A 27,493-nucleotide genomic window follows, 5' to 3' on the forward strand; every position below is an offset into this window, starting at 1 on the left:
GGCATGTTGTGCTACACTGTCCATAAATCTGATTGCCAAATTTTAAGCCTGTAGACAACCCTGGGGGTGGCAATTTCATTATGTGGTCACTATCACAAGATGTTCTTACAAACACTAATTGATCTTAATAAAAGAAATTCCACATTAAAAAAATTCCTGTGGGGTGTTGCAGCTGTTCTCTGGGGTCAGCAAAACAAGGTCCCATGGTTCAATTTTGAAAAGTAGTGGAGTTCAGTCTGGGGCCCTGAACCAATAGATATTCCTTAATCAATACGACAAAATAGGAAATTATTTGGTAGATATTGCATGGGGTCTAGTGTGGGAGTTTCTTTTATGCAAATTGTCTGCTGCAATTCTGACATTACCAGAGCATCTGGCCTTGCAACATTTACATTTATATCTGATTACCACAACTACATCCACTATTTTCAGAATATTTTAACCTAGCTCTGTGTAACTGCTCATCACAATAGTAATGTTGCTGCAAAACACACAGGGGTATCTTGAAGTTATGGAAGACATTATTAAAATGGAAAATCTGTCTTTCTGATATATTTGTAAAATTAATCTATGCAACTTTGTTCTGCTCTATATTTGTGAAAGTAACAAGAACCATGACAAAACACTATAACTAAATAAAAATGTCAATTTCATGCATGAAATTTCATTTGAATATTGCATAATAACCGGAAATTGAAGAGACAGCTTGATTCCTACGTCATTCCCTTGGGAAGTTCAGGTCATCATATAAAATGATTATTACCAGACTGTTTTATAATCAGGGAGCAGGAACTGGGAATCCACGATACCACACATGCCCTCCATCTCTTGAATGATTTCAGATTCCCCGAACTGGACCGCCTCGTCTTCACGATGGATGTCCAATCCATTAATACCTTCATCCCCAATAAAGAGGGTCTTAAAGCACTTCACTTCTTTCTGGACCAGAGACCCAACCAGTCACCCTCTACCACCACCTTCCTCTGACTGGCAGAACTTGTCCTCATGTTAAACAACTTCTCCTTCAACTTATCTCACTTCCTCCAAATCAAAGTTGTAGCCATGGGTACCCTCATGCTGCAAGCTTACATAGGAAAAACCCCTCAACTCTTCCTCCGCTATATTGATGATTACATTGGGGCTGCCTCATGCACCCGCCGTGAGCTTGTCAACTCGGCCAACTTCCAACCGACCTCAAACTCACTTGGTCCATCTCTGACCTGGAACGCTCTGTCTCCATCTCAGGAGGCAAGCTTTCCACTGATATAATTACGAACCCACCAATTTCCACAACTATCTCGATTACACTTCCTCACACCCTGTCCTCTGCAAGGATTCTATCCTCTTCTCTCAATTTCTCCGACTTCATCACATCTATTCCCGAGATGAGGTCTTCCAATCCAGATCTTTCAAAATGTCTGCCTTCTTCTACAAACGTGACTTCCCCTCCACTACTATCAACTCGGCCCTCACCCGTGTCTCCTCCATTTCCTGCTCATCTGCTCTAGCACCCCGCCCCCAGATGTAACAAACATAGAATCCCCCTTGTCCTCACCTACCACCCCACCGGCCTCCACATCCAACACATTATCCTTTGGAATTTCTGGCACTTACGACAGGATCCCACCACATTTTCACCTCTCCTCCTCTCTTTGCCTTCCATTGGGACCATTCCCACCATGACTCCCTCGTGCACTCATCCCTCCCCACCAATTGCCCTCTGACACCTTTCCCTGTGGCCACAGGAGGTGCCACACTTGCACCCTTTGTGGCCTTCTCTACATCAGACAGACTGGAGGCAGATTGGGAGATCACTTTGCTGAGCACCTTCACTCTGTCCACAACAGTAACAGAGACCTCCCAGTAGCCAACCATTTCAATTCTGTGTCACCCTCCCAAACTCACATGTACCAAGACCACCTGTTAGTTGGAGGAACAACATCTGATTTTCCATCTGGGCACTCTCCAGCTAGATGGCATTAACATCGACTTTTCCAGTTTCTGCTAACCTGCTCTCCTCTTTCCCCTCCCCGCAGGACCAGATTAAGCTAGTGCAGGGCCTGTAGCATAACCCTAATCCTAATGTTGTAAAGGGATTCTAAATTAAAAAAATACACATAAATATCAAAACACATAAATCTTTTACTTGCATAGCAGAGCCGGCATCAGAAGAGAACTAATCAGGGGGCCATTAGGGGGGGAGAGGAGGCACAAACTGTCATTCAAGAACTCACCTCCACCCCCAGGCCAGGCTACAGGCTCCTCTGTGGACCAGCCCGTTGATGAGGAAACAGAGCTCAGAGATGTTTGCAAGCACTGTGATGTCAGTGCGCACACGCCTTGGCCAGGGCAAGCCGTCATGTGGCTGGGTGGAATGAGCCGCCAATCAGAGTAGCAGCAGTGGGCAGTCACTGCACACAGGGGCTTCATAGAGAAGATGCACAGCTGCTCGTGGCCCCATGCCAGATTGAGGTAGGCCTCGGTGACACGATCCAGGTCGCTCATCTGGCAGGCCGCTTCAGACTGGATCATGGTGAAGTGCAGGATGTCCTCGTACTTGAATTGATAGTGTTGGGTGCTATCGGTAGACCAATAATAATGCAGACAGAAGACTGAGGGGAGCAATAGGCTTTATTAAGCAAGAGATTGCTGGCCCAGGTCTAGGCTAGGAAAATAAGCAGGAAGGAGAGGGAACTCAACCTTTATAGCCAGGAGTCACATGAGAAGGATTAAGGGAGAAGCTAAGGTAGGGAGATCCCCAGAGGGTGGGCCAGCCAGTACATACAGCCATATCACCGAAGATAGCTTGCAAGCACTTAGCGTGGGGCCCTTGAAAATGTAGGGTCCGTAGCATATGCTACTTTTGGTATTAGGTTGACCTGGCCCTGCCTCCCCTCTTCACTTCCTCTTTCCAATTCTCCTCCCTCCCTTCCCCTAGCCATCCCTCCTCCCCTTGATCTCTGCTGTCCCTTCCCTTCTTTCTCCACCTATCATTTCCTCCCTTGTGACCGTCCCTCCCCCCACACCCCATTCTTTTTCTTGGACGCCTACTGACATTTTCCCATACTTTGATGAAGGGCTCAAGTCCAAAACGTCGGTTAGGTTTCTCCAACCTTGTGTTTTTACTACATTTTATAATCAGATGGTTGTTTTTCCAGACTCTTTTGTGTAGTCTTCCAAAGGCGCTATTTGCCTTGGCGAGTCTGTTGTCTATCTCATTGTCGATCCTTGCATCTGATGAAATGGTGCAGCCGAGATAGGTAAACTGGTTGACTGTTTTGAGTTTTGTGTGCCCGATGGAGATGTGGGGGGGCTGGTAGTCATGGTGGGGAGCTGGCTGATGGAGGACCTCAGTTTTCTTCAGGCTGACTTCCAGGCCAAACATTTTGGCAGTTTCCGCAAAGCAGGACGTCAAGCGCTGAAGAGCTGGCTCTGAATGGCCAACTAAAGCGGCATCGTCTGCAAAGAGTAGTTCACGGAAAGTTTCTCTTGTGTCTTGGTGTGAGCTTGCAGGCGCCTCAGATTGAAGAGACTGCCATCCGTGCGGTACCGGATGTAAACAGCGTCTTCATTGTTGGGGTCTTTCATGGCTTGGTTCAGCATCATGCTGAAGAAGATTGAAAAGAAGGTTGGTGCGAGAACACAGCATTGCTTCACGCCATTGTTAATGGAGAAGGGTTCAGAGAGCTCATTGCTGTATCTGACCTGACCTTGTTGGTTTTCGTGCAGTTGGATAACCATGTTGAGGAACTTTGGGGGACATCCGATGCGCTCTAGTATTTGCCAAAGCCCTTTCCTGCTCACGGTGTCGAAGGCTTTGGTGAGGTCAACAAAGGTGATGTAGAGTCCTTTGTTTTGTTCTCTGCACTTTTCTTGGAGCTGTCTGAGGGCAAAGACCATGTCAGTAGTTCCACTGTTTGCGCGAAATCCGCACTGTGATTCTGGGAGAATATTCTCGGCGACACTAGGTATTATTCTATTTAGTAGAATCCTAGCGAAGATTTTGCCTGCAATGGAGAGCAACGTGATTCCCCTGTAGTTTGAGCAGTCTGATTTCTCGCCTTTGTTTTTGTACAGGGTGATGATGGTGGCATCACGAAGATCCTGAGGCAGTTTTCCTTGGTCCCAACAAAGCTTCAAAAACTCATGCAGTTTGGCATGCAGAGTTTTGCCGCCAGAAGACACAAAAGAGTCTGGAAAAACAACCAACAGAGAAACCTCACAAAGATAAGCGTATACAGAGCCGTTGTCATACCCACACTCCTGTTCGGCTCCGAATCATGGGTCCTCTACCGGCACCACCTACGGCTCCTAGAACGCTTCCACCAGCGTTGTCTCCGCTCCATCCTCAACATCCATTGGAGCGCTTTCATCCCTAGCGTCAAGGTGCTCGAGATGGCAGAGGTCGACAGCATCGAGTCCACGCTGCTGAAGATCCAGCTGCGCTTGGATGGGTTACGTCTCCAGAATGGAGGACCATCGCCTTCCCAAGATCGTGTTATATGGCGAGCTCTCCACTGGCCACCGTGACAGAGGTGCACCAAAGAAAAGGTACAAGGACTGCCTAAAGAAATCTCTTGGTGCCTGCCACATTGACCACCGCCAGTGGGCTGATAACGCCTCAAACCGTGCATCTTGGCGCCTCACAGTTTGGCGGGCAGCAACCTCCTTTGAAGAAGACCGCAGAGCCCACCTCACTGACAAAAAGCAAAGGAGGAAAAACCCAACACCCAACCCCAACCAACCAATTTTCCCCTGCAACCGCTGCAACCGTGTCTGCCTGTCCCGCATCGGACTTGTCAGCCACAAACGAGCCTGCAGCTGACGTGGACTTTTTACCCCCTCCATAAATCTTCGTCCGCGAAGCCAAGCCAAAGATAATCAGATGGAGTCATTCTGAGCCAGTAGATGTAGCAAATGCTAATCTTCTGGTTTTTCAATTTTGTAGTGATTAATAGGCAATTTTTATTCATCTTATTGTTAACTGTCAATTTCAATGACTGAAGTTCTTTATTTTCAAAGTGCATGATTAGATTCCACATATACATGTAGCAACATTTAAGTAAGGATTTAGCCTACAGGGAATAGAATATAATATTGAAAATAGTTACTGGGATCATTCACTCCTGATGAGAACTATCATAGAGATCCTCATCTAAGAGATTAGGACAATAACCTGGGATGCAGATTGTTGAAGCTTTAGACAGGCTTTCTGTTGTAAGAGAATGTGCATCTCCTGAGGTCATATTTGATCCCTTTGGAACCACCCCACCTTCCCTGAACTAGAAAATCATCTGCTAATTTCTGTTTTCAGAGACTTAAGCCTCAATAAAACAGTCCAGTGCTCAAGGAGAGTTGAATCATCAAAATGCCTTATTTTGAATGTAATATTAAAGCCCTGTCTGCTCTTTCAGATGCTTGGAAAGGATTGCACAACAAAGCTCTGAGAACCTGCAGAGGAGTTATTCCCACATTGAATCCTAAAATTCATTCCTCAATCAACATTGTTAACAACAGGTTATCAGGTTGTTATCACATTTATGTTTGTTTATGTGAACAAGTAGTCTGCAGTATTTCCCACATTGTAACTGTCTATATACTTGTAAATTGTCTGGAAATACTTCTCAAAAATCTGCTGAAGCTGGACATCTGGGATAAAAACAGAAAATATTTTGGTATAGATAAACCAACCTGGCAAAGGTAGCATTGAGAATGGATTCATAAAGTGTGCTTGTGATGGCTTCATGGAGCTAAACATTGATGAACCAACTAGGGAACAAACAGGCTTTTATAAACCTGGTATTGTGCAATATAAAAGGATAACATTATTAAAATAAAAGATGACACAGGAAAGAATTATTATAGTATGGTAGAATTTCAAACTTAGTGTGAAGGTTCAAAGCTTTGGTCAGAAATAAGTGCCCTAAATTTAAATAATTAAAGTGATATGGCCAAAGTGGACTGGGACAAGAGATCAAAGTGTAAGAAAGTGGACAAGATTTAAATTTCAGTGTAGGTTAATTCCAATGAGCAAGAAAGACTAGAAGAAGGATGCATCAGATTAAAAAATAAGCACATTATATACAAAGACAGTTTGTAGATCAGAGAATTTGACATTTTTTAGGAACCAGCTGCAGAATAAATTTCAAAGGTAATTGTAATTTATTCTGCAGAATAAACAACTAAACAAGATACAAACAGAGAGGAAGAGCTGCTACAGGTATGTAAGAAAGGGAAAGAATAAAGAATTTTAAATTTAAATTTAGACATACAATATGGTAACAGGCCCTTCCGGTCCATGAGACAGCACCACCCAATTAGCTTACAATCCCTGAACAGCAGGGGTGTCAAACTCAAATTCACAGAGGGTCAAAATTAAAAACTTGGAATAAGTCATGGGCCAAACTAAATATTTATTGAAAATTTTCAACAACATCTGCATGTATTCTCTTCTTTCAACATATGTAATGTTAAACTTTTTCTTATTAAAATAAATGTTTAATAATAGTTTTGGTTAAACTCTTTCCAGAAGAAGCATTAACAAATAAGAAATAAAATATAAAATAAAGTTTGCTGTAAAACCAGACTTCTTTTCATCTCCTCCACCTTCTGGAGCTTTTGTTTCTCATTCAGATCCTTATACTTGTCCTGGTGCTTCGTTTCATAGTGTCGTCGTATGTTATATTCTTTAACTACAGACACGCTGGCTCCACACACAAGACAAACAGGTTTATCTTTTAAAATGATGAACATATAGTCTGCCTCCCACCTGTCTTGAAAGGTCCTGTTTCCTGTCTTTCGTTTGGCCATTTTTTGTAAGGGGTTTATTACATGTGAGTTAGGCGACAGGTCGCAGATGCTAATGAAAGTAAACAGAGGAGGTGGGGGCGATTAGCGGGCTGACGGGCCGGCGCCAACGCATTTGCAAAGCATTCTGGGATTTGTAGTTTAGCTGTGGATGCGCTATACTGGCGCGGCGGCCAGCGGGCCAGCTCTAATACATATTTGATATGATCTTGCGGGCCAAATATAATTATATCATGGGCCCAATTTGGCCCGTGGGCCTGAGTTTGACATGTGTGCTGTACAGTTTCAACAGTGGGAGGAAACTGGAGCACCTGGACGAAACCCACTCAGACGCGGGGTGAATGTACAAACTCTCCTTACAGACAGCACCAGATTTGAACCCGGGTCACTGGCACTGTAACTGCATTGCTCTAACTGCTACATTAACCATGCCTTGAATTCAAACATTAGCTCCTTGAGGATGAAACAGTGGAATTAAATAATAAGAAATAAAGAAATGGAAAGAAGCAAATATATATTGTATGTCAAGATACAAACAGAGAGGAAGAGCTGCTACAGGTATGTAAGAAAGGGAAAGAGTAAAGAATTTTAAATTTAAATTTAGACATACAACATGGTAACAGGCCCTTTGGTCCATGAGACAGTGCCACCCAATTAGCTTACAATCCCTGTACGGTTTCAACAGTGGGAGGAAACTGGAGCACCTGGACGAAACCCACTCAGACACGGAGTGAATGTATAAAATCTCCTTACAGACAGCACCAGATTTGAACCCGGGTCACTGGCACTGTAACTGCATTGCTCTAACCGCTACATTAACCATGCCTTGAATGCAAACATTAGCTCCTTGAGGATGAAACAGTGGAATTAAATAATAAGAAATAAAGAAATGGAAAGAAACAAATATGTATTAGTTATATTAGATTAGGTTTCATAATAAAAGATACTAAAATTTGGGGACTATCATGAGGGAGGGATTTTAAATAATCTGTGTCATCATAAAAAATGACCAAGCAAACTAAAAGGTCAACTCATCTCTGGGATCTGGTGGCTTGATTCCTAGAATCTTTAAAGAAAGTAATTGCGAATATAATGGATGTGTTGATAACACTATTCAATGTAGCGCCAATATTCAAGAAAGAAATTGGAAAACCAGAACATAGTTGGCCAAACATTTCTCTTAGGGAAATTGTTGGAGTCCATTCTTAAAAATGTTTAGAATATTATAATACTGTGAAACAAAATATAATGCATGATAAGAAAGGTAACATCAGTTATACTGTGATACTCTTTCAGAAAGAGGCCAAAACTTTCAAGAGGTTTCAAAGAATATTGAACAGAACATTACCCGGAATGAGTGAGTTTAGTAACAAGGAGAGAGTTTAAGGTTACTCTCTTAAGAATAGAGCAGCTGAAGGGAATCTTCACATTTTTGAGCAGTTTTAGAATGGCAAGTTGGGAGAAACTTCTTCCAGTGGTGGTGGAGATTAACACAGATTGATAATCAGTATAAACCAATTATCTGAGAAAGAAAACATGAAATATTAAATTTAGAGCATTTAAAAGTAATCAAATTAAGGAGCTGGAATTTGAAGGACTATGGAGATAGGATCGAGGGGTGGGATAATTGGATAACTGTACCAAAGATCTATTACAGTCACAACAGTACTAATAAACTTCTGAGTTGCATGATAACTTAATTTCTGCCAAAATAAATTGGCATCCTTTCCTTTATCATGTATTGTTCTGATTGTTTTCAACCTTTATTGTTAACTCTGTTTATCTTTCCATTAATGTTGTCCAAACTGCTGTGTGCTTTTAGAATTTTCTGCTCTTCCTTCTTTTATTGTTTTTTCCAGATAAAAGAGCACTTTTAAAAAATTTATTAATGAAAATTCCAGAGATACCAGGTTAAAATGGTTCCAAGGAAATAAGGAAGAATAGATCCCGAGAGAACTTTCTGCCAATTTAACTGTGACCATAATGGGAAAAAGATTAAAATCAAGAATGATTAAGATCCCAGAATTGCAGGAGATTAAACAACAAAGTCTGCAGGAGCTGCAGTCAAGTGCAACACACAAAAATGCTGTAGACATATATGAGAATTTCAAAGTTGAGTCTTTGCTTGAGTGAGAGAGAGTATAGGTGAATGAGCACAGGGACAATGGATAAACATTATGAGCTATAGCCTGGATAGCGGTAGTGTCAGGTAACCTTCAATTTGAAGTCTGAATTTGATATTTGAATGAAATATTTTTTTCATGAAATGTTATTTCAAGCCAAATATGAATTAACAGTGCCAGAGCTCCCTAAGACACTTCGTCATTGCAAACTTAATGAGCATTACACACTACTAGATGACTACAATCAACAAGGACTCATAATATTTTGTGACAAGTGTTCCTTATCTGTCTAATATACAGTTGCAGCTTCAAACAAAATGCCAATGTTTAATCACTGATCTGCCACCTAAACATTATTGAGTCTCTGCTTTGTCACCAAAAGCTCTTGTCAATCTTTGACAAGCAACAGGTCCTGAGCCAAAAATCAGGGTTGCACAGAATTCCAGTCAAATTATTCCTTTCTGCCAAATCTTTGAAAGATTCTGACACTTCAGTAGACAGACTGGTAAGTGATTTAGGAATTAACATGACTGGAACTGCTTTGAAGAACTGGGGTGGGGTTCACTTTTAAAGGGAAAATTGTTGAGAAAGTTAAGGATATAATACAATTAAATAATTATAAGTAATCAATAAGCTTTCATGACAAAATGTATTTTGGAAATGAGAAACTAAACACAGGGATGCAACAAAGGGTGCAGAGAATACTGTACATGCCCCAAAAAAGTAAGTTCCATGCAAAAAAGAATCCAAAAATAACCAACCCTGTAAAGACAAGATAATTAGAACAAAAATATCCTTTCTCTCCCTGAGTTTCTAGATTGCAACAAGTTGGTTCAGGTTCAAAGGTGCATGAAAGCTGGCTGAAACTAATGATGGTTAAAAAAAAGTCCCCATCATAAAGAACAGTAAGAAAATGAATGAAGACCAAACTGAAAGCATCAGTAACTAGATTAATGGTGGGCTCTGTCAGCTCTATCTCCTGTGGCTAATACCTAGGGGCCACAACATACTTGGAAAGAGTGTGGTCTTCTACAATCATAGCGTAACCCCCTGTTATCTAGAATTCAAGCAACCAGCAAAAAAAAATCACAAAAATAAATAGGTAAAAACTACGGAAATTTAAAATTGGCATGCCTCGACATTAGTTCACCAATCCATGCAACACGTTATTTCAAGCCATGGAAAATTCACTTACCTGGCATCTATCAATCACCCTGTACAAACCCCTTACAAGAGCCCAGAATGTTGCGCTAAACATTATGCTAACTGTGCCCTCCAGAAGTGGATAAAATACACACTATCCATAGTTTTTTTTAGACAAGGTTAACTATTAATTGGTTAATAACAATCTATTATCAATGAGTCAGAGTTCTGGGTTAGGGGTCCAATGAGATCCAGACACTTGGTTCTCAGACTGGGACGTGATAGTCCTCTGTGGAATTAATTGCCACATTTTGGAAGAGGCACAGAAAGGAATACAATCTACACACTCAGAAATGCATAAGGAATCATATGGTATAATTCTGAAAGGGAACAGGGAGCTATTCTTGGAATCCTGACCAACATTTATCCCAGAACAACTCACATTATCAAATGTTGTTATCACATGGCGGAAATTTGCTGTGCACATCAGGCCTGTTGCATTTTTAACTTTACAATAGTGTCTACACTTCAAAAGTACTTATTTCACAAACTGGGAGTCAAAGAACCCCTATAAAAGAGGCAGAAATTATAGATTACCTCTCAAACTACACAGCTGCCCATTCCATCAGCCATATTCTGTCCCATCTGTGGTTCCCAGTTGGCCTCACAAAACCAGAATGGAAGCAAGTCATCCTCGATTCAGATTTCAGATTTATTGTCAGAGTACAAATATGACATCACATACAACCCTGAGATTCTTTTTCCTGGTGGTGAGGTACTTATTGATAGTGCAAACAAATATGCACACAACATGTACATGTAAACAAAGAAAGACATGTACACAAACTGACTATGCAATACAGAGGAAAAAAAATCAATCAAGTGCAAAAGAAAGAGTCCTTAAATGAGTCTGTGATTGAGTTTATTGTTGAGGAGTCTGATACTGGAGGGTAGCTGTTCCTGAACCTGGTGATGCGAGATTTGTGGCACTGATACCTTTCCTGATGGTAGAAGCAAGAACGGAGCGAGTGCTGGGTGGTGTGAATCCTTGATGGTAGCTGCAGAGTGGCATCCTGATATGAATCTTGATCCTAATGACCCTTACCACATAAATAATCCACAAACACTTTCTTGAAACATAGGAATCAATTTAAATAATGTCCACCAAATCCACAACTTGCAAACAAGGAATAATTTTTCAGTTTGGGGAGAATAGTGCCCTCCTGTGGATAGGGGCACTATTACTACATTGTTGCATAATAAAGAAATGCTATTATCTAAAATATTAAATAATTCTATAATTGCTGTGAATCCACAAAGACGCTCACTGAAATAATGCAAGAAAAAGGTACGGGAGTTGTTCAATGGCTCCATTAATCATATTCTGATATTCGATAAGATCTTAGCTGATCATTCAGTTCAATTAAATCCTGCTAAACCCGAGAGCTCTGGATTCCCTGGAATCCAAGGATATTTCTCTCAGCCTGGAATATACCCAAGTGACATAGCAGACAAATCCAAATCCTGACTAGATAGGTGGTCCTAACATTCGCCAATCTGAAATGACTAGGAACCCAATTCAACATCTGTCTTATCTAAACAGCAATGAATTTAACAACTAAACAAAATGGCCTGATAATCCACTAGTAATTTTTCATTCAGGAATATATATCAATGAAGGATCATTTCCTCTTCAAAAAAGTCATCCATGCACTAAAGACAGCAGATTGGTTTAATAATGCACCAAAGGAAATTACCTCATTAAAAAAGTGGAGACTCAGCCTTCATTTTTGGGTTAATTATCTTATGTGATGAATGCAATCACAATTATGTCAAATTGACCTCAAACTATAGACCAAATGCAAATTTTTATTTATTCATTGGATATAGGATTTAGTTTGTTTTTCAACACCAGTGCTTTCTGCTTGAAGGAAACATTTTCCATGAACGAGCATGACACATGTTTGAGCCACAAATGCAATTGTCTTCCATAAAATGGAAGTCCTCCATGCAGAAAGGGTTTAATAATCAAGTCTATTGTCATCTGATTGTACAAGTATAACTCAACAAAAGAGTGTTCTCCGGTCCTCAGTGCAAGACATGCAGACACACAACCAGGCCACACACATGCAGACAAACAGTACATATGCAGGACAAGGATTTCATCAATACAAATAAATAAATATTGTTTTGGACATATGAGAGTCTCGGATGGTTAGTGTGAGCAGTTCCTTTGGTTGTTCAGCATTCGCACTGCCCGTGGGAAAAACATTGTGTGAGATGGAAATGATTGTACCTCATTGTAGACTCTGTCTTTCCTTGATCTGAACTTGGATATTAACTTGTGAAGGCTGTGATTGCCAAGAGAGTGAAAAATACAGGATTCATTCGAAAAATTCTGGAGGGTGTCAGATTAGCATTATTTTCTGAGGCTTGTATGTTTATGTTTCTATGATTTAAAATCCACAGTGCTATTTGGATATGATCAGAGAAGCAGTGACACCCTGCCCTGCCATCAAGACAACTGCTCAGGATCTGAAACAATTCCCTTCACCTCTAATGTGCTTTTGCCAAAGATGCAGAGATGTCTCTCTCAAAGTTCTTTGCAAACAGTTCCATAAACACAGGCTTCTGTGCTGGAGCCCTGTGATATATATATATCAATTATTGTTAGAGATCAGGAAACTCTAAGACACCTTTTGGTAAACGTGATAATGATATTCCAGAGCAAGGTGGCCTCCACACCAAGTGCTGAAACCTGGCATAATCTAAAGTTGAAAATAATGTGCTGAGGGACATGTTGAACTGGCTATCAGATAAGGGCCTTCAGCCATTTCATACTAAGTGGTTGGAATATGTAATTGATGTTATGACAATGCCTATCAATTGGAATAGCTTGATGTGATGTGAAATTCTGCCTTACATATAGTTTAGTTTTTAATTATGTTTTAATACAAAAAGTATCCAATTTTAGGCTGCCTTGCAGGACAAAAGATTGAAATAGATGTCTCAATTTGTTCCATGATTAGTCCAGAGTAAAGGCTACTCCTTCAGTAGGATACACTTGATTTTTTTTTCATATTACAGAAGAATCAGTGCACAAATGCAATTTAAAATTATACATTCAAAAAAATGTGAAAATAAAACTTTACTACCTCAAGATTGATAATAGGAAGAACGTCTGCTTTCGCAATGCCTTTCATGTCCTTTTCAGAGTAAAAATTCTTTACAGCCAATTAAATACATTTCAAATGAAATCTCTATTGTAATGTAGGAAAAGCAGTAGGCCAGTTTGCACACACAACCATAATCAGATAAAGAGCAGACAATTTGTTATTGACGGATTGTTCAGCATGAACGTTGGTCAAAATCACTGAGGGAACCCTTCCATGTACTTCTTCAAAATATTCCTTCAAACTCATTATGTTATGATTTTAAAAAACCCTCAGAACCTGAAATAACATTTGATCACTTTCATTACAAGTACATAGTTTCCTGAAAATTGTGACACTGACAGGGTGGTGCAGTAGATGTTTGGCACACTAGCCTTCATCTCACTATCCACACTTTTAATGGATAAATATTTTGGGAGAATTTGGCAATATTTGGGGAGAATTTGGTAAGATTTAGAGTAGGTTACATACATACACACATTTCACACGTTTTAAAACAGATCTTATTTGAAAGACTAAAGAAATACTGACGATCTCTGGAGAATGTAAACACATTTCATAAGTAGGTGATAATTGAACTGATGTCATAAAATGAATGAACTGGAGCCAGGATGGCTACAAGTACCTTTCTGCAGGGTGCTTACAGGAAGGTCACTCTGGGTTTTGTTTATCTAACAACAGCTTGAGCAGAAGAAAAAACTCCTGTTGTTTGCTGAAGAAGGTGGGGGTTTTGCAAGTGAGTGAATCACATGTTTTTGGCTGGAAGTTTCAGTTGGAGAGAGAGGGAGGGAGAGAAGAGAAGCCCTCTCAGCTTGTGTGTGTGTGGCACTGAAAAAAAGCAGTTGAACAGTGTAGTGCGCGTCAAAAGAACCAAAGACTTGTTGATCCAAACCAAGGCTCTTATTAACTAAAAGACTGGAGCATATCACATGTAGGTCGACCAGTCCAGAATGACCTGGTCTGGCTAGGAGCAATCTTTTAAGACCTGCCAGTAGGAATGGCTATGCTCTCAGCCAATCACAGTCATTCTACACTTTTCTTTGGCTTGGCTTCGCGGACGAAGATTTATGGAGGGGGTAAAAGTCCACGTCAGCTGCAGGCTCATTTGTGGCTGACAAGTCCGATGCGGGACAGGCAGACACAGTTGCAGCGGCTGCAGGGGAAAATTGGTTGGTTGGGGTTGGGTGTTGGGTTTTTCCTCCTTTGCCTTTTGTCAGTCCATTCTACACTACAATCTGTACATATACACATTGGTGATAGAATCTGTACTATCATAAACAGTGCAAGCCAGGAAGAGCTGGTTGAAACTGATGAAAAGTTCCAAAGGTGGATGGCTGGAAGTGCTATCTTTCTCTTGGAATAAGAGAATGGAACTCTGTGGTAGCTTGAAGAAAGAAGTTACCACCTGGAAAACCCTGATGGGGCAAGTTTCATTAGCAAGACCTTGAGGTGACGAATGGTGGTACCTCAGTTGTGGAAATCCTGGAAGAACAAATCTCTCTGCAAACCCTACATGAACCTTCCTGAGCAGTAAACATTTACCTTTCGAGCACCAAAGCCTGGTGAACTTTATACATGTTGAATTCTGTGCACAGTATAAGAATTGTCTGCATCCAGAGAACTTGGAAGAAGGAGAAGTGAGATTGAACTGTGAATCAAAGAACTTTTCTTAAATTTACGCACACATTACATACGCGTGTGCTTAGAATTAGAAGGGGGTTAATTTGGGTTAGTTAAGTATAGAGTTAAGTTAAAGTTTGATTCTATTTTCATGTTTAAAGTTGATTAAAAATAACTTTTGTTTTAAAAACCACTTGTATTGGTGAATGTCTATTGCTGCTGGGTTTTGGGGTCCTTTGGGCTCGTAACACACTGGATACTTTTGTTTTACTTTTTACAGCTTATTGGTCATTAAGGTCTTCTATTTCCCTAGGCTCAAGCCGAAAAATTATCCTTGTCTTTCACTTCATGCTTGTCACCCACCCACTCGACCTCTGATCTTGCCCCCACAGTGGCGCTGCCCAAGTAAGGCCAACATCTAACTCCCAAGTCCGATGCAATGTCTGACTGCCTCGTTGATTCCAGCCCCAGCAGTCTGTGGCCCCCCCCTCCAAATCTAACTCCCGAAGCTCGACTGCTTCATTAATTCTATCTATCCCAATCCCTCCCCCACCCCACATAGGAGTCACATAATTTATTCCCTTCAGCAGGGATGGATCCCCCTGCCTCTCTGCTATGTTGGAAATCAATGCCAAGATATGAACCCCTAGTTAAAAGATGCCAAAGCGAAATTTCTGGCCCTCAGCAGCGCCTAGAGCACACATGTCAAACTCAGGCCCGCGGGCCAAATTTGGCCCATGATATAATTATATTTGGCCTGCAAGATCATATCAAATATGTATTAGAGCTGGCCCGCTGGCCACCGCGCCAGTATAGCGCATGCACAGCTAATACTATAAATCCCAGAATGCTTTGCAAATGCATTGGCGTCAGTCCGCTAATCGCCCCCACCTCCAATGTTTACTTTCATTAGCATCTGCGACCTGTCGCCTCACTCACATGTAATAAACCCCTTACGAAAAATGGCCAAACGAAAGACAGAAACAGGACCTTTCAAGACAGGTGGGAGGCAGACTATATGTTCATCATTTTAAAAGACAAACCTGTTTGTCATTGAAGCAAGTTGTTATTTTTTTGACTTGTTGGCTTCAGAAAAAAAAAATACATTTAAACGGAGCTTAAAGGCTATACAGAAATATTATTTATTGAATATTTTATTTCTCATTTGTTAATGTTTCTTCTGGAAAGAGTTTAACCAAAACTATTATTAAACATTTATTTTAATAAGAAAAAGTTTAACATTACATATGTTGAAAGAAGAGAAAACATGCAGATGTTGTTGAAAATTTTCAATAAATATTTAGTTTGGCCCACGACTTAGTCCAAGTTTTCAATTTTGGCCCTCTGTGAATTTAAGTTTGACACCCCTGGCCTAGAGCGATGATTGACCTTCCTTCCCAGAATTCCGTACAGCAGAGAAACCCTTCCATGAGTGCTCTGTGCATGCTGCCCTTTCATTATGCCAAGGCAGACTGGGACATGGGGGCATTAAAGGAAAAGGCAGCTAATTCCTTGCCTGCCTGCACTTTGTCTATCTCTTTCCTTCTGCCCCCACCTCCCTTCCCACCCTTTCTCTCTCACTGGGGAGGGGGGGAGGGTGCAATTTCAGTGCTTGCCACTGTAGTAATGCCACATTGGAAGTACCGTATGCTGTAGAGGATCCCCTGCAGATTCATAAGTGGTGCTGCTTCACTTGAAAGGACTGTTGGGGGGCCCCCGAATAGTGTTGAGAGAGGGGGTGTGGGAGCCAGTGCAGCATTTCCTGCTGTCACAGTTGAAGTGATAGAGTGCTACCACCAGGAGGAATAAGAGATGGAGTGTGTAGCATCTGGGGAATGCTGTTGCATCTTGGATAGATTCAAGATGGATGCCTCCACATGAGGTCTGGCATGTGTTTGTTGTGTCCTTCGTGCTATTTACTTAGTTAATAAATCTAGTTGTTTTAAAATGAACCCAAGTTTCTTCATTTAATAAAAGAAACATTGCATAGTACCAGGAGTGGAAAAACAGCCAAGAGTGGAAGAAACAGCCAAGTTCTACTGTGCACAGGAGTGAAGAAAAAAAAGAAACACACAGTGTGCGTAGTAACAGTCTACCAGCAGTGAAAATATGGAGAGTTTAAAAACTCCTAATGTTGTAAAATGGACTGGAAATGCCAACCATAAAACAAAGCTTTATACTGTACCTGCAAGTCATTAGAATTGATAATGAACCGGATACATGGTCCCGTTGCGGGACTTCAAGCTCTAAAGGTTTTCAACACATTTGTTTTTGCCAAGGCAGAAGACCAGAGAAAGTTTAACAAGGTTATCAAGATGTTGATGAACACTGTTCACCAAAGAAAAATGAAACTTTCAAGAGAAACATGTTTTGCCTGCGCATGCAAGAACATGCAATTTTGGATTGCTGCAAAATTCAATGATCTGTGATAAAATTGTGTTTGGAATTAATGATAAGAAAGTGAGATAGTTGTTATGAGAGACAGAGTTTACCTTATCTAGAGCTGTGAAGATATGCAAAAAAATTCAATGATAGTGTAAAAGCCAGTGAAAATGAAGGCATAGTTGTGCCCACAGTGTCTGGATACACCCACAAACAACGTGCCAAAGCAATGACCAGCTTATGGAAAAGTCTGTAACAAGTGCCAAGGGCAGAATCACTAAGCAATGTTTTTCTAAAGGGAAACTAAACAGAAGTAAAAGTGTACACACTATAGAAGAAACTGCTCTCAGTGATACACTTTTCGTGGGCATGGTGGTGCAGGAAGTGAACAGTGTCAAGCAGGATAAATGGACTGTGTTATTGCATACAAATGGAACAAATATTCCTTTCAAGTTAGACAAGGGGCAAAGGTCAATTTGATCTCTGAGTGCGACATCAGGGCAATGAAGATAAAGCCATACATCCATGCATATCCTCTATTGCTCAAAGTCTACAATGGACAGAGCATCGACATGAAAGGTACATGTAAACTCAAGGTGGAGTTAAAGATAAAGAGCACCACCTCAGGTTCACAGTGGTCCCAGATGGGCATTATTCACTGCTTGGTGACAAAGCATGTGAAAACTTAAACATAGTTAGAAGGTATATCACATTAACAGTTACCATGCACAGTGCAGCGTAGAGGAAATACTGGATCATTCTCCAGACATCTTCAAAGGGTTTGGAGTTCTACCATTCGCCTATAAGATACAGTTAAAAGAGGACACACAGCCAGTCCTGCATGCCACTAAAAGAAAAGCTCAAGCAGGTACTCGGCTGAATGACGGCACTAAGGGTCATAAAGAAAGTGGAGGAGCCCGCAGAATCGGTGAATTCAATGGTGTGTGTCAAAAAGAAGAATGGTGACCTACATATGTGCATGGACTCAAAAGACTTGAATGCCAATATAAAAAGAGAACATTATTAGATTCCAACGAGGGATGAAATTACAAGTGAGATGCCCAGTGGAAATAAAACTGTATGATGATAGCACAAAATACTGTAAATTTAATACTCCGTTTGGCCAACACTCCTTTCTGAGGATGCCTTTTGGAATTTCCTCAGCTCTGGAAGTGTTCCACAGGACAATGGAGAACATCATAGAAGCCATAAATGGGGTATGTGTATCCATGGATGACATGATCCTTTGAGGATCCACACAAAAACAACACCATGAAAGGCTCATCAAAGTGCTACAATACATCCAGAAGTATGGATTAAAGATAAACAAGAAATATATCAGTTTGCTGTGAAGAAAATTACTTTTCTGGGAGATAAGCTATTAGAGGCAGGAATAAAGCCAGACAAGAGCAAGGTGAGAGTAATTTTAGAGATGCCCAGACCCACTGACAAAAAAGGTGCATTGAGACTGCTCGGATTTTTTTCTGGACCCCAGACCTGAGCAGTCACCTTCCACCACCATCCTTCTCTGCCTGGAAGAACTTGTCTTCACCCTTAACAATTTTTCATTTCACTCATCCCACTACCTCCAGATTAAAGGAGTAGCCATGGGTACCCACATGGGTCCCAGCTATGCCTACCTGCTTGTGGGTTTTGTGGTGCAAAACATGCTCCAAGACCTCCCCCCAACTCTTCATCCAGTACATCAATGTCTACATCGGGTGGCCTCATGTACCAACAATGAGCTCGTAAATTTCATCAATTTTGTGGCTAATTTCCACCCGGACCTCAAACCCACCTGGTCCATCTCCGATGTCACTCTCCCTTTTCTGGATCTCTGTGTCTCCACCTCAGGAGACAGACCCTCCACTGATATTTATCACAAATCCTCTAACTCCCAAAACTACCTGGACTACTCATCCTCACACTCTGCGCCCCTGCAAGGACTCTATCCCCTCTCAATTTCTCCGTCTCCACTGCATCTGCTCCTAAGATGAGGTCTTCCAGTCCAGAGCCTCTAAAATGTCTGCCTTCTTCCACAAACATGGCTTCTCCTCCACCACTATTAACTCAGCCCTCACCTGGATATCGTCCATTCCCCACTCATCTGCCTTAGCCCCCCCCCCCACCCCCATTAGAAAGCAGACAGAGGAGAGAGGAACCCATGACATACCAGCAGAAAGTTGGACTCATCTGTTCCACATGAAGGGACATAGTTACTTTCTGGTTATTGATTATCTATCGAACTATCCAGAGATGGTGTTGCTTCCTAGCATGTCTGGTCTTTGTGTGACCCAATATACAAAATCGATCTTTGCAAAACATGGAATTCCTCAAATTGTCTACAGTGGTAGAGAATTCCAGAACTTTGCAGAAGAGTATGATTTCTGTCATGTGACTTCAAGTCCTCTGCATCCATAATCAAACAGCAAAGCAGAGGAGTTCATATAGGTAAGCAGATGCTCAAAAAAAAGCACCAGTCAGTGGCTCAGATCTGTATCTAGCTCTATTGAGTTACAGAGCTTTGCCACTTGAACATGGCATGTCACCTGCTGAGCTTCTGATGGGACATAGACTACACAGCACACTTCCCTACTCTGCAGACCCAAACAAGAACCAGGGTGTCGAATGGAAACAAAAGTGTCAGCAAGGGAGACAAAAGGCAAACTATGATAAGTCAGCGAGAAGCTTAGGGCCACTGGCACAGCATGTCACAGTAAGACTCAGAGATTCCAACACTTGAGACAAAAAGGCTACTGTTCTGGGAGAAGTAAATCCAAGATCCTACACTGTCAGAACAGAGGAGGGTCAAATGCTGAGGAGGAACTGAAGGAGCCTTCTGAAAATTCCAGAGACACTGCAGGAACAGATAAATGTAGAGGATTCAGCCTGCACAGAAACAGAGGAAACACCAGCCGTGCTAAGCAGTAATGGACCAGCAGAGTCAACACAAGGACCTGCAGAGCTGATACAAGCAGCTATGTTAAGAAGAACCTCATAAGTTGTTCAAGCACCTGACAGACTGAATTTATAAAAAAGAACAACACACTTAAAAGTTTATGCTGCTGATGTTCAGGTTACGTTTGTGTTGAACTTTAAATTAAAGAATACTGTATTAATGTGTCATGTTTGATTAAGCATCTCAAGGAAAGTGGATGTAGTGATAGAGTGCTACCACTAGGAGGAGTCAGAGATGGAGTGTGTAGCATCTGAGGAATGCTGTTGCATCTTGGGAAGATTCAGGATGGATGCCACTGCATGAGATCTGGCATGTGTACTTACTTTGTCCTGTTTGCTTACTTAATAAATCTAGTTGTTTTAAAAAGGACCCAGGTTTCTTTATTGTAATAAAAGAAACATCACAACAGGGTTAGTAACTAAGGAACCATTTAGTGGGAAGAGATGAGTGGGAGAGGGAGTCACAGAGGGAACTGTCTCTGCAGAAGGTAGGGAGGGAAGGAAAAGGTGTCGCATGTTGAAGGTGATGGAAATTGTGGAGGACAATAGGTTGCATGTGGAGAGGTAAGTGAACCCAAGGATCATAGAAGCCAAAGCAGATAAGCAGGAAATAGAGGAAATGCGGGTAAGGGGTGAGATAATGGGGGAGAGGGGAAGCCATATTATTCAAAGAATAAAAACTTCTCAGATGATGTGGAATGGAAGACCACATCCCAGGAGCAGATGCATCCGAGACAGAGGAATTAAGATGGGGTCAGGGTTTGAAGAGGTGTAATCAAGGTAATTGTGGAAGTTGGTGTTTTGTTGAAAATGTCTGCAGGAAATTTGCCTCCTGAGATGTAGACAGAGAGATTGAAAACAGGTGAATTTTCCAGAGATGGACAAAATGAATTTCATTTTGGTTAAAAGTTAGCAACAAAGTGGATAATGTTCATGAGCTCATTGGGCGTGCATGAGGCAGCACCAAGGATAGAGTCCTTGCAGCATCAATCTTGTGGGGGAAGAGTTGAGGAGTCTTGCCTGTGTTGGCTTGAGGCACAGATTTCTTGACCTTACCAACAAAAAGGCAGGCATAACTGGAGCCCATGTGGATACCCATGGGTATTCCAATGACTTGGAGACAGGCGGTATGGTTAGTGCAACGCTATTTCAGTGCAGCAATGAGCTCTCTGAACCCTTCTCCATTAACAATGGCGTGAAGCAAGGCTGTGTTCTCGCACCAACCCTCTTTTCAATCTTCTTCAGCATGATGCTGAACCAAGCCATGAAAGACCACAACAATGAAGACGCTGTTTACATCCGGTACCGCACGGATGGCAGTCTCTTCAATCTGAGGCGCCTGCAAGCTCACACCAAGACACAAGAGAAACTTGTCCGTGAACTACTCTTTGCAGACGATGCCGCTTTAGTTGCCCATTCAGAGCCAGCTCTTCAGCGCTTGACGTCCTGCTTTGCGGAAACTGCCAAAATGTTTGGCCTGGAAGTCAGCCTGAAGAAAACTGAGGTCCTCCATCAGCCAGCTCCCCACCATGATTACCAGCCCCCCCACATCTCCATCGGGCACACAAAACTCAAAACGGTCAACCAGTTTACCTATCTCGGCTGCACCATTTCATCAGATGCAAGGATCGACAATGAGATAGACAACAGACTCGCCACGGCAAATAGCGCCTTTGGAAGACTACACAAAAGAGTCTGGAAAAACAACCAACTGAAAAACCTCACAAAGATAAGCGTATACAGAGCCGTTGTCATACCCACACTCCTGTTCGGCTCCGAATCATGGGTCCTCTACCGGCACCACCTACGGCTCCTAGAACGCTTCCACCAGCGTTGTCTCCGCTCCATCCTCAACATCCATTGGAGCGCTTACATCCCTAACGTCGAAGTACTCGAGATGGCAGAGGTCGACAGCATCGAGTCCATGCTGCTGAAGATCCAGCTGCGCTGGGTGGGTCACGTCTCCAGAATGGAGGACCATCGCCTTCCCAAGATCGTGTTATATGGCGAGCTCTCCACTGGCCACCGTGACAGAGGTGCACCAAAGAAAAAGTACAAGGACTGCCTAAAGAAATCTCTTGGTGCCTGCCACATTGACCACCGCCAGTGGGCTGATAACGCCTCAAACCGTGCATCTTGGCGCCTCACAGTTTGGCGGGCAGCAACCTCCTTTGAAGAAGACCGCAGAGCCCACCTCACTGACAAAAGGCAAAGGAGGAAAAACCCACCCCCGCCAGTGGGCTGATAACGCCTCAAACCGTGCATCTTGGCGCCTCACAGTTTGGCGGGCAGCAACCTCCTTTGAAGAAGACCGCAGAGCCCACCTCACTGACAAAAGGCAAAGGAGGAAAAACCCAACACCCAACCCCAACCAACCAATTTTTCCTTGCAACCGCTGCAATCGTGTCTGCCTGTCCCGCATCGGACTTGTCAGCCACAAACGAGCCTGCAGCTGACGTGGACTTTTTACCCCCTCCATAAATCTTCGTCCGCGAAGCCAAGCCAAAGAAAGAAGATTTCAGTGCCTGTGACCTGGTTTCAAATCAGAGCTGTTTGTAAGGAGTTTGTTTGTTTGTTCTCTGTGCTCTGGTTTCCTCCCACCATCCAAAACACATGGAATCATAGGTTAATTTGGGTGCCACGGGTTTAAATGGCTGGAATCGGCTTCTACCATGCTGTGACTAGCAATTTAAACATTTAAGAAAGTGGGATGAGTCAAAGGCGGTTATTGAGTGTGTAAAGAAGTTCTGCCAGGCGGTGGAGGGTAATGATGGAAGGGAATCAATTGGGTCTGTTGTTAAAAAAAAACAAAGGGCTTTGAGGCCTTAGGTGTTTTGTTGAAAATGTCTGCAGGGAATTTGCCTCCTGAGATGGAGACAGAGAGATTGAAAACAGGTGAATTGGATGTCCATGGTGAAAATGAGGCAGTTGAGTTCAGGGAATTGGAGTTGTTGAAGTGATGGAGAGAATGTGAGGTATCGCAGATGTAGGTTGGGAGGGGCTGGACTAGGGTAAAAAAAAAGCTGAGTTAAGATGAGATAGGAGCATGCTGAAACAATAGGTCAACTGGGGCAATTAGGTTTGTGGATCTTGGGTAAGTGATAGAACCAGGCAGTGCGGGGTTGGGAAACAATGAGGTTGGAGGCTGAGGGAGGGAGATGACCAGAGGTGATGAGGTAGAGATGTTGCATGAGATGCTGGCTTGATATTCTTTGATGGGGTCCTGTTGAAGGGGTAGGTGAGTCTGAAAGCTGTTGTCTGGCTTCGCCAAGGTAGAAGTCAGTGTGCCAGAACTGCACAATCCTTGTCTGTGGGTTTGATTATGAGGTGAGGATCAATTTGGAGAGAGTAGCAGGCAGAGCGTTTCAACTGGGTGAGATTAGAATAAGTGAGGGGAGTGGTGAAGTTGAGATGGATGATGACTTGGGGGCAGTAAGAAAAATAAAGATCCAGAGTAGTCAGATGGGTAGGTTGAGTATGTCTAAGAGGAAGAGAATGTTTAAGGCAGAAGGAGTCTTCAGTCAGGGGTGGAGAGTCATAGTGGAAGAAGTAGGCACAGAGATGAAGAGTTTGGTATCATGGCATGCACAGGACTCATTGAGGTGTAGGCGAAGGGGGACGAAGGTGAGGTCTCTCCTGAGGACAATTTTCAGACTCTGAGAGGGGAAGGTCAGAGGGGATAGTAAAGACCAGGCAGGTGTTAGAGTGGGGACTAGTGGAATGGAGGGTGTGGGGGGATGGAGGGTGGGAAGGGGGAGAAAAATCAGTGGAGAATTTAGAGTGTGGAGGTGGAGGATAGGGGAGGTCAGAGGGGGGGGAGAAGGATAGGTGAAGTCAGAGGGACTGAAGGTTAGAGGTGTGGAAAGAAAAGAAGACCTCAAATGAGTACATAATTTCTCAGCTTTTTTCTCTTGTGCCCTCCCACCCATATCCACCAATGACCTCTTGCCTGTGGGCCTGAGCTCCTCTCCCGTTTCTCCCCCCACCATTTTATTTAGGCACCTGCCTGCTTTTTCCTCAGATTTCAGATTTACTGTTAGAGTACATGCAGGACATCATATACAACTCTAGATTATTTTCCTTGTGGCTGAGGAAGAATTACCACTTATTGATTGTGCAAAAATACAACATACATGTGTAAACAAATTAAGAAATGTTAACAAACTGACTGCAATACAGGGAGGGAAAAAACAAAGTGCAAAAGTAAGAATCCTTAACTGAGTCCCTGATTGAGTTTGTTGTTGAGGAGTCCGATGGTGCAGGGGTAGAAGTTGTTCCTGAACCTGGTGGTTTGAGCCTTGTGGCACCTATACCTCTTTGTAGCAGCGAGAACAGAGTGTGTGCTGGGTGGTATGTTGATGGAGTGCTCATACTTTGAGGAAGGACCCAGGCCTGAAATATTGATTATGCATCTTTAACTTTACTACATAAAAACACTGCATCCCTCCTGAATTTCCCTAGCACTTTTGTGTAAACTGAAAGTTTCATTCACTTGATTTTGAGAGTTCTGTATAAATCTTTTTATTGTTTCATTTATGCCACTAATACCATTAAATCCATATAAACATAAGATCGCCAAATTGATACAAAAATAAATTGCTTGCTTGGGCATAAGTGGCTACAGATATCTTCAACATTGTTGGTTAGCAGATGTGAGTGGCAGATTATTAGAATTTTAATATGTTGTTACCATCAAATAGTGCACTTTTGGGTGACATCTTTTTTCTTGGTGACATAATTGGTTTCAGATGCCAAGGGAAGAATCTCAAATGTTGCAGTAAAGTCAATGCAATTGTTACACACACATGGCTCTTTGTCCCTTTTAATCAATGCCAATTCCTGGTTGAGCATTTCCATCAATACCATCCCTCCATTTTTTTTTCCCATGGCCCTATGAATAATTCTCATACAATCATCCATCCTTTTTTCATTTTGAGGACTCTGGATCAGATTCTACCACTCTTAGGACAACGAACTCCAGATATCTGAGAGACAAAAAATAGTTTCCATCCTCACACCCACCCAACCCCCAACCATGATTAAGAAACAGAAAACAAAATTGATTTTAAAAACGGAGGTGATGTGGCACCATTGATCAATTGCACTTTTGTCAATGATTTTATTTTTAGTTGTTTTATTTCTACAATTGAAGAACACTAATAACTTTTACTTGTATTGTAGCCGACCACACAGTGTGGCAAGTTAAGCTCACTCGCTTTATTAGGGCTGGAAAGGCTGCTTTTATACTGTTCAAGTTCCCGCTGTTTTTGCTGATTGACTGAGTCAGCCATATGAATAACAATAGCGGGCAGGAACATCCATACATGTGAATGCCCTTCTTCCCCAGCCTGTTTCTGCTGAGTTAGCTGGGCAGTTTGACCAATGCCATTTTAGGCCTGTTAGTCTGATGCTGCCCCAGCTTCTACCCCTGCCGGTTTGTTGTCCTGGGAGTCGCTTTAGCGATCTCTGTCCGCGTCTGCTGCCACGCAATGTGCCAGCCCAATCTCCGCAATTGTGGGCCACCACAGTGTACAGGTAGTACTTCTAACATAGTAAAGTATTTATTTGGGCCATAATCAAACAATATTTGACACTGACACACATAAAGATGCCAGATGAAGTGAGTTTTAAGGAACACTTAATTCAGCAGCAAGGGAGAGGGAGAAGCCAACAATTTAGGGACATAGCATCTAAAGGCAAGGTTTTGGTCTTATCACTGAAGTAGAGTGGGAAACACATCAGATATTTTGAGCACAGCAAGCTCCTGCTAAAAATGAGACAATGATCAAATATTTTTTTTTAGTTATGCTGATCAAGTATTTATTTAGACAAACAGCATAGTAAAATGCCATTTCGGCCCACTAATCCGTGTTGCCCAATTTTATATCCCCTTAACCTACAGCCCCCGGTACATTTTGAAAGGTGGCAGGAAACCAGAGCCCCCAGAGAAAATCCACACAGACACAGGAAGAACATGCAAACAGACAGCACAGGATTTGAACACCGGTCACAATCACTGGTGCTGCAAAGGTATCGCACTTCGTGCTACACCAACCGGGCCAACTGCTGCCAACAGTAGTTAAGCCAAGGTATCAGGGATAACTCTTCTTCTGCTACAAAAGAATGGAATATGGTCTTTTACTTCCATTTGAGAAAGCAGACAAGACCTCAGTAAAATGCATCATCTCTAACAGTACATCACTCCTTCTGGACTAAAATGGAATTTAGGTTTTTTGATCAAGTATCTGGAGAGGGTTTTGAACCCACAATTTTCTGGTTCAAAGGTGAGAGAGCGGGCTATCCATAAAGGCATGGATAACAAAAGTCTAGGCAAAAAAGCCTGAAGCCACACAATCAATTAAGTTATTTGGCCCTTCATAAATTAATAACCCTCGTTAAAATGCCTAATGGTATATTGGAGATACCTTCAACACATAGGATGCAGTGGTTCAACTGACATGCCTTCTGAAGGTATAATTGAGGGATAACAAGGGAGTGGGAAATGGTATTCAGGGTGGCAAGTATTGGTCTTGCCAGCAAAGTGCTCATTTTAAGAACAAATATGAAAAAAAGTCACAACTCAGAACTGAATGAACACCAAGTAAAGCTGATTTACAAGCTATGTTCATACAGTGTTTTCATGTCACAAGTTACAAAATCTCCTGAGCATTTAGTCACATTTATAATATGTAGTAACCAACTTCTACTGATCTACCCACAGGAAAAAGCAAACAAGGCAAATGGAGTTTGTGACTATTGTGTCTAAATAAGAAATTTTAGTTCCACTATAATGAACATGGACTGTGCATTCTTTATTAAAATAATATTTGTTCTTCCTTTTAGATGACAAAATCTGTATGGTGGCATGCCAGCAACTGAGCATCACCAGGCTGCCTCCTAGTTTAATGCAAAATGACAATGTTGCACTGCGAGGACTGGTTGGGTAAATCAAAAAAGATGTGAGGCTGGAGTAGATACAATGGCACAGGTGGATGGACTATTGCCTCATAGCTCCAGCAACCCAGGTTCAATCCTAACATTTGGTGCAATCTGCGTGGAGTTTGCTGCATGGGGCTTTTTCAGCATCTTTCAGTTTCCTCCTACATCCCAAAGATGTGCAGATTGGTAGGTAAAGGGCTGCGGTAAAATTGTCTGTAGAGTGACTGTAAAAATTTACTGGGAATAATGGAGTCATTTTGAAAATCAAAGAAAAAAAAATGACAAAAACATCGCAAGTTCATCAGAAGATGTTTGTAACTAATAGGCCCACTTCAGATGGTGAAATGT

General features: G+C 42.1%; 1 protein-coding gene and 1 long non-coding RNA gene across 7 annotated transcripts in view; one reads left to right on the forward strand and one right to left on the reverse strand.

Annotated features, from left to right (window-relative positions):
• The window catches only part of cpne4b (copine IVb), a 426,362-nt gene that overhangs the window by 103,299 nt on the left and 295,570 nt on the right, over positions 1-27,493 (reverse strand). The window lies entirely within an intron of this gene.
• The window catches only part of LOC138749630 (uncharacterized), a 62,407-nt gene that overhangs the window by 25,529 nt on the left and 9,385 nt on the right, over positions 1-27,493 (forward strand). For both annotated transcript variants that reach the window (XR_011348786.1, XR_011348788.1), the window contains exons 3-4: positions 5,415-5,525; positions 27,050-27,331. This is a non-coding gene — a long non-coding RNA (uncharacterized lncRNA). The remainder of the gene's footprint in view (positions 1-5,414; positions 5,526-27,049; positions 27,332-27,493) is intronic.

The sequence above is a fragment of the Narcine bancroftii genome, chromosome 1 (genome assembly GCF_036971445.1).
Source record: "Narcine bancroftii isolate sNarBan1 chromosome 1, sNarBan1.hap1, whole genome shotgun sequence".
Taxonomy (NCBI): Eukaryota; Metazoa; Chordata; class Chondrichthyes; order Torpediniformes; family Narcinidae; genus Narcine; species Narcine bancroftii.